General features: G+C 56.0%; 1 protein-coding gene across 1 annotated transcript in view; it reads left to right on the top strand.

Moving 5' to 3' along the window:
• The first annotated feature begins 558 nt into the window (after window positions 1-558).
• Window positions 559-6428, top strand: part of LRRC4B (leucine rich repeat containing 4B) — a 25948-nt gene continuing 20078 nt past the window's right edge. Inside the window, exon 1 of the mRNA XM_032778849.2 lies at window positions 559-612. The gene's annotated coding sequence lies outside the window, so the exon portion shown is untranslated. The remainder of the gene's footprint in view (window positions 613-6428) is intronic.

Genomic DNA, 6428 nt, shown 5'->3' on the forward strand with positions numbered 1-6428 from the left:
TCACGTGCCAAGACCCCCTTGCGCTGGGCACGTTCAGACACAGAACCTGCCCCAAGGAGCCTGCCAACAAAATATCAGACGAGAAGCTGGAGGCGGGACGGGAGAACAGTTTGCAAGAACAGAAAACGTGGTTACGAGAAGGAGAAAAATTGTTCTCGTTAACGTCTGAGGATCAGACAAGAAGCAATGGGCTTAAATTGCAGTCGGGCCAGTTTAGGTTGGACATTAGGAGAAACATCCTGACTGTCGGGTGGTGAAGCTCTGGAATAAATCACCCAGGGAGGTGGTGGAATTACCGTCATTGGGGATTGTTAAGAGCAGGTTGGACAAACCCCTGTCAGGGAGCGTCCAGACCAGTGACTCTCAACCCCTGAAGACGGCTGCTCCCCTTTCAGGAGGCTGATTTGTCTTGTGTACCCCAAATTTCCCCTTCCTGAGAAACCTGGCGTCGAAATACAGATGTGTCCCAGCCACCCTAGTGCTGAAAGGTGTCTGACGTCCTCATTTTTACCATAAAATTGTGAAAGAAATCCTTTGGAACAGAAATACCAGGCTGACGTTTCAGTGTCGAGTGCACAGAGCAGTATGAACAAGCCAGGGCCTGGATGAAAGGTTAGTTTGTGCAAACTTCGCTAGAGCTTTTTGCGTCGCTGGTTGTAAAACTAGGTTAAAATCTAGAGGACTTGATGCCAGAGCCGTAACAAGGAATTTTTTGCGCCCGAGGCAAAGAGCCGGTGGGGCCCTGAGTGCCTCTCAGAAAGGAGGACCCGCCGCTGAATTGCCGCTAAAGAATGAATGAAGCTGTGGCAGGAATTCAGTGGCAGGTCCTTCCTTCTGAGAGGGACTCAGGGACCCGCCGCCGAATTTCCGCCAAAGAAGTGGCAGCGGGAGAGCTGCTGCTGAAGCACCGCCAATCGCGATAGAGCTGTGCCCCTCCGCTTAGTGCACCGGAGGCAAGTGCCTTCATCACCTCGCCCTTGTTATGAACTTGGGGGTATGCAGAGGTCTTCCCCTGGGTGCGTCCCCCTGCTTGAAAGCCACTGGAATACATAGTCCTGCCTTGAGGGCGGGGGACTGGACTAGATGACGTTTCGAGGTCCTTTCCCGCCCTGTGAGATGACGGTGGTTGACATCGTGTGTAATGATGTAGGCTGCGCGTTGCTGGGTTTTCGTCGGTATCCGGCAAAGGAGATTTTTGAGGACGTGCGTTCCCGGGGCACTACGGGGCTCTTTAATCTGGTGGGGGAATGCTGAACGAGAACCGAGGGATGGGAGCTGGTGCCAGACGAAAAAGGAGGATGGTATTTTTAAACATAAGAGGGGGCAGGGAGAGGAAGGAGTAGAACAACCCCCCCCCCCCCGGCATGGTGGGGCTCCCGATCTCAGCTGGTGTGACGGGGGCCCTGATCTCAGTCAGGGTCTCGAGGCGCAGCTGCAAGACATGGAATGAGACTCGAGGCGGAGGTGAATCTGCAGGGGATTTTAGAGGGGAGGGGTGCAGGTTGTTTGGGAGTCTTGTGGTTTTAGAGCTGCCCTGGGCGGGGTGGAGGGCAAGTGGGGCAATTTGCCTCGGGTCCCACAGGGGCCCTGCGAGCCCTGGCCGAGAATCCCTTCCCTGGCTAGAGGCACCTTTTTAATTTTTACTCACCTGGCGGCAATCCGGGTCTTCGGCCGCACTTCAGTGGTGGGTCCTTCAGCGCTGCCGAAGACACGCAGTGAGTGAAGGACCCGCCACTGCCACAGACTTGGAGCGCCGCCCGGTGAGTACAAGCACCGCAGCGGATGGCACCTTTTTTTATGTCCACTCCCCCGCCTTGCCCCAGGCCCCCTGAATCCTCTGGGCAGCCCTGTGTGGTCTTTTGAGTTTGCAAAAGTGCCAGGTGCTGGAGTCCTGGGATTTAAGGAGAATCAGGAATTAGGGGGTGGGAGAGAGACGTTTACAAACAGGACCCAAACAGGACCTGAAAACAAGACAAATTAAATGAGCCCAATGTTTATCATGTTGCCTCTATATCAATCTGTGGTTCGCCCACACCTTGAATACTGTGTGCAGGTGTGGTCGCCCCATCTCCAAAAAGCTAGATTGAAATTGGAAAAGGTTCAGAAAAGGGCAACAAAAATGATTAGGGGTCTGGAACGGCTTCTGGATGAGGAGAGAGTAAGAAGACTGGGGCGTTTAAGCTTGGAAACGAGGCGACTAAAGAGGGATATTGTTGAGGTCTATAAAATCATGACTGGTGCGGAGAAAGCAAATCAGGACATGTTATTTACTCCTGCTCAGAACACAAGAACTGGGGCCACCCAATGAAATGAACAGGCAGCAGGTTTAACACAAACAAAAGGCAGTATTTCTTCACCCAACACACAGTCAACCTGTGGAACTCCTCGCCAGAGGATGTTCTTGTCACGGACTCACAGGTTATGCCCACTCTTGGCCCTGTGCGGTCTGTGAGGCTACCCCCCTTCAGAGCAACAGCCCTTCTCGGAGGGCCACTCTCTCTCAGAGTTGGGCCTCTCTCCTCCTGGAGCTGCACCTCTCTGAGCCTCAGAGCGTCTGTCGCTGCTGCAGGCCCCCTCAGGGAGTCCCCTCGCTCTGGATCCCCCAGGGCCTCCTCACCCCCGAAGGGGCCGATGCCCCCTGTTCTCTAGCCTGGAGCGACTCTCCGCCAGTGTAACACAGGAGGGTTTATTGAGAGTTGAACCCAGCACAGGAAACTCTCCAGCCTCAGGCCTGGCCTCCCTCAGCCCAGCACATCCCAGTCCCCCTGCAGCTAGGGGGGCTCTGCCTGCTCCCTCTCTCCAGCCCCAAGCCCCCTGCTTCCAGCTGGGCATCTGATACCCCCAGCCTCAACAGCTCCTCCCCTGTCCTTTGTCTTTGTCCCAGGTAAACAGCTCACGGGGTCCTCTCTCCTCAGCCCTTTGTCCTTCCACTGCCTTCCAAGCTGGGGCGGGCTACTTGGTCACTAGTCGCTAGGGTCCCCCATCTCCAGGCCCTTGTCCGGGGGTCCCAGCAGATGAGGTCACCCCTGGTCCTCTGCACCAGCAAACCCTCTCCCACCACCTTGTTAAACACGCAGCATGCAGGGAAATTGGGGCGCACCCGCGATTCAGGTACAACACCACACAAATCCCCAACTTTGTCAGTGTTGTGAAGGCCAAGACTAGAACTGGGGTCGGAAAAGAACTAGAGAAGTTCCCGGAGGACAGATCCATCAATGGCTACTAGTCAGGCTGGCCAGGGATGGGTCCCTACCTCTGTCTCCCAGAAGCTGAGAATGAGCGACCAGGGCTGGATCACTTGACGAGTCCGTTCTATTCGTTCCCTCTGGGGCACCCGGCATTGGCCACTGGCAGAAGACAGGATCCTGGGCTAGATGGACTGTTGGTCTGACCCAGTCTGGCCATTCTTGTATTATTGAATTCTTTTCAAATCTCATGATTTGTCAGCCAATCTCTTGATTTCTGTGGCCTGACCCATGATTTACGAGCACGGGGAGGCTGAGGAGATTGAAGTGTCCCCACGGGAGAAACGTCAAAGTGTTTGCGGGAAAGTGGGCTGATAGGTGCTGTGGGCTGCCGTCATGGATGGGATAAACGGGGGTCAGTCGAGGGCTCATCAGCCATGGTGTGCCGCTCCCGAGGAGTCAGACAAGCAGCTTGGTTGTGGTTTAAAGAAGGTGAAAAAGAAACGAGGAGGATGCAGTGTTGACAAGCCCAATAGTTTTTTTTAAAAAGCAGTACAATTCTTGAGTGTGTTCTCCGTGCCTTGTGGTTTCTGAGGCTTTAGGCTCTGCTCGAGTCAGCTTTCCAAGCCTCTTTCTGCAGCCGCGCGTGAGAAAATGACTCTCGCTTAAAAAAGTGGCCACAGAGCAACTCGCGTCATCCTCTGACTCCAGGAGCTGGAGCTTTACGAAACACACCGGACGCTGGGCGAGTGAGACTTGCTCTTGGCAATGCCCCCTTTGTTCAGTCCCTTCCGCGCTGGGGGGTGGGAGCTTGACCGTGGTTCTGTAGGAAACTAGCGGGAAGGGGCCCCAGATGCCAGCACCTGAGCTCCGATCGCCAGACAGGGTTGGGATTCTCTCCAGGAAAAATAATAAACAAACTTATCTCTGAATCAGGTTGAGTCTGAATCTGTTGTGTGTCTTTATGGTAGCCCCAAATATGATCAGCTGGCAGTCCTGTGCCAGCCACTATGCAGTCCCTCATCCATATTCATAATAGCTGGAGTGGTTTTTGGGTGGCACATGGTTGGATTTGGATGTTGTGGTCTTAGGCTTCTCGCAGCTGCTTTCCCACGAATTGCACTTGACTAAGGGGAGCTGGCCTGGGGGTGCGAGCGGGGTGTCAGTGTGTGCGAGATGCTGCTCCTGTATCCCAAGAACTTTGTCACTCTCCTGGGGGGTTGCAGGTGGGGACACGCCCAGAGCAGGCAGGGCCCCAGTCTGAATCCTGCCCAGTCAAGCAGAAGCTAAAAGCTGTTCCCACCTCCTGGCTGCTTGGGATCCCCTCGGGGACATGGGTTTGGTAGGGTGCCTCCGTCTCCAGAGATGGGTGAGAAGTGGCAAAACTGTTTCATTTCCCCCCCCTTCCCACGCACCCATTCTGTGTGTGTTTAAAAAGTCATCCAACACTGCTGGGGACGTGATTACAACAACAACAACAATTCAAAGAGAATCTCATGGGTCCGGCGAGGGTCTCCTCTTGTTTTGGGGTGGGGTCCACATGGGAAGTAACTTTCAAAGGCGGATAAGGGCTGGCTGCACAAAAGGTACTTTGGCGTGACGCTACCTAACTTGCCACCTTGATCTGCACGAGGGTTTGACAGCAGCGCGCTACGGGGATAAACCCACCCCCCTCTGAGAGACGGGGCTGGACGCACTGCAGCTCTGGTGTAGACAGTGTTACGCCGCTGGACGCATTCAGTCGAGTTAGCTCCTGGCTTTTGGGGTGATGGATTACCTCTGCTGAGGGCAGAATTGGCATAGGTCGTGGCTATGGTGCTCTGCACTGTTTTGAGTGCAGACAAGCTCACGGCCTAGTGTGATCCTCAGCTCCCCGGGGTGGGGAGAGTTAGACACCTAACAGGGTGTCTACACTTAAAACGCTCCCGCCTGGTGCCGTGTAGCCTCAACCTACGCTGGTGAGGCAGAAGAAGTCAGACCCAGGGCCAAGGGGTCGGTAGGTCTAGCTCCGTCTCTTGGTGCTGTGGATTTTTTGCACCGGAGGGATGCAGCCGCACGGACGTGAGTTCCTAGTGCAGAGCAGCCCCGGGAAGGGGATCAGGTGGGGGAAACACCAGAGAAGTGGAGGAGCCTTTTCCATTAGCACAAGAACCGGCCGTGAGGAAGTTTAGGCTGGAAATGAGCAGGTTTCTAACCCGCAGACGGGGCCGGGGGAGGTTCTGGGTGGGGACATGACGCTGAGCTGTTTTCAGAGTGAGTTGGTGACGTTTCTGAGCGGGATTATGGGAGAACAGGGCCCAGGAGGGTCCTGTATGGAGATGGCTCCTCCAAAGCCAGCAAGCTGAACTGGAGTGAAACGCAGAGCTAGGGACGGTCTGGTGGCCCCTGGTTGATGGGATGGGATGCTCTCCTGGAGATAGGTAGCCCGGGCTTTCTGGTTTTGAGTGAGCAGGACGTCCCGTTTCAGCCAGCAGGCCGGTGTCCGAAGAGTGTTGTGACCCCGTCCCCTAGGGGCCCGTGTCCCACTCCCGCCCCAGGTGCCCGCATCAAAGAAAATTGCGAAGCCGCGCGGGCGCTTTGGGAAATTTGACCCAGCTCACTGCGACAATAGTGTCATCCAGTCTGGCTGCCTCCATAGCCCTCGGCCGGGGAACGTCGCCCGGTGACTCCTGCCTCCAGCCCATATCGGGCGGTTGAGCTAGAGAGCACTTTGAGAGAGCGGGACCCAGGCCTGAGCTGGCATGGGACTAGGGGCTTGTTTCTGGTCCTGGGTTCAAAATCCCAAGGTCGCCAGAGGAAGTGGAGACGAGTGATTTGGGCTTGGGCGAGCCGGGTGCCAGGCTCTGCTTTTCTGGTGGGATCTTAGGCTCCCCCTTTGCCTTCCCCCTGCCTCAGTTTCCCACCTGTACACGGAGCTAGTGGTGCTGCCCTGCCTCCTGCGGGGTTGTGAGGAGAATGAGTCACCCGGCTCCTCTGGGGATGGGGGCCGTGCCAGTGACTAATCTGCCCTTGGGGCTGGGGAGAAGGACTGGGGAGCAGCCCAGTTACTCTGAGGGCTTGAGGCAAAGGGCTGGGCGAGACGGGCCCTGCCTGGGGTCGGGGTGCTGCATTTTAATCTTGGAAATGTCCTGGTTGGAGCTGGCGGGAAGGGGACGGGAGGGGGGGAGAGGGACCTGGAGCTGGGGGAGTGGAGCAGGAGAGTCGGTTGTGTGTGCGAGTGCTGCGTCTCTGTGTGAGCACACG

Source organism: Chelonoidis abingdonii, chromosome 11 (genome assembly GCF_003597395.2).
Source record: "Chelonoidis abingdonii isolate Lonesome George chromosome 11, CheloAbing_2.0, whole genome shotgun sequence".
Taxonomy (NCBI): Eukaryota; Metazoa; Chordata; order Testudines; family Testudinidae; genus Chelonoidis; species Chelonoidis abingdonii.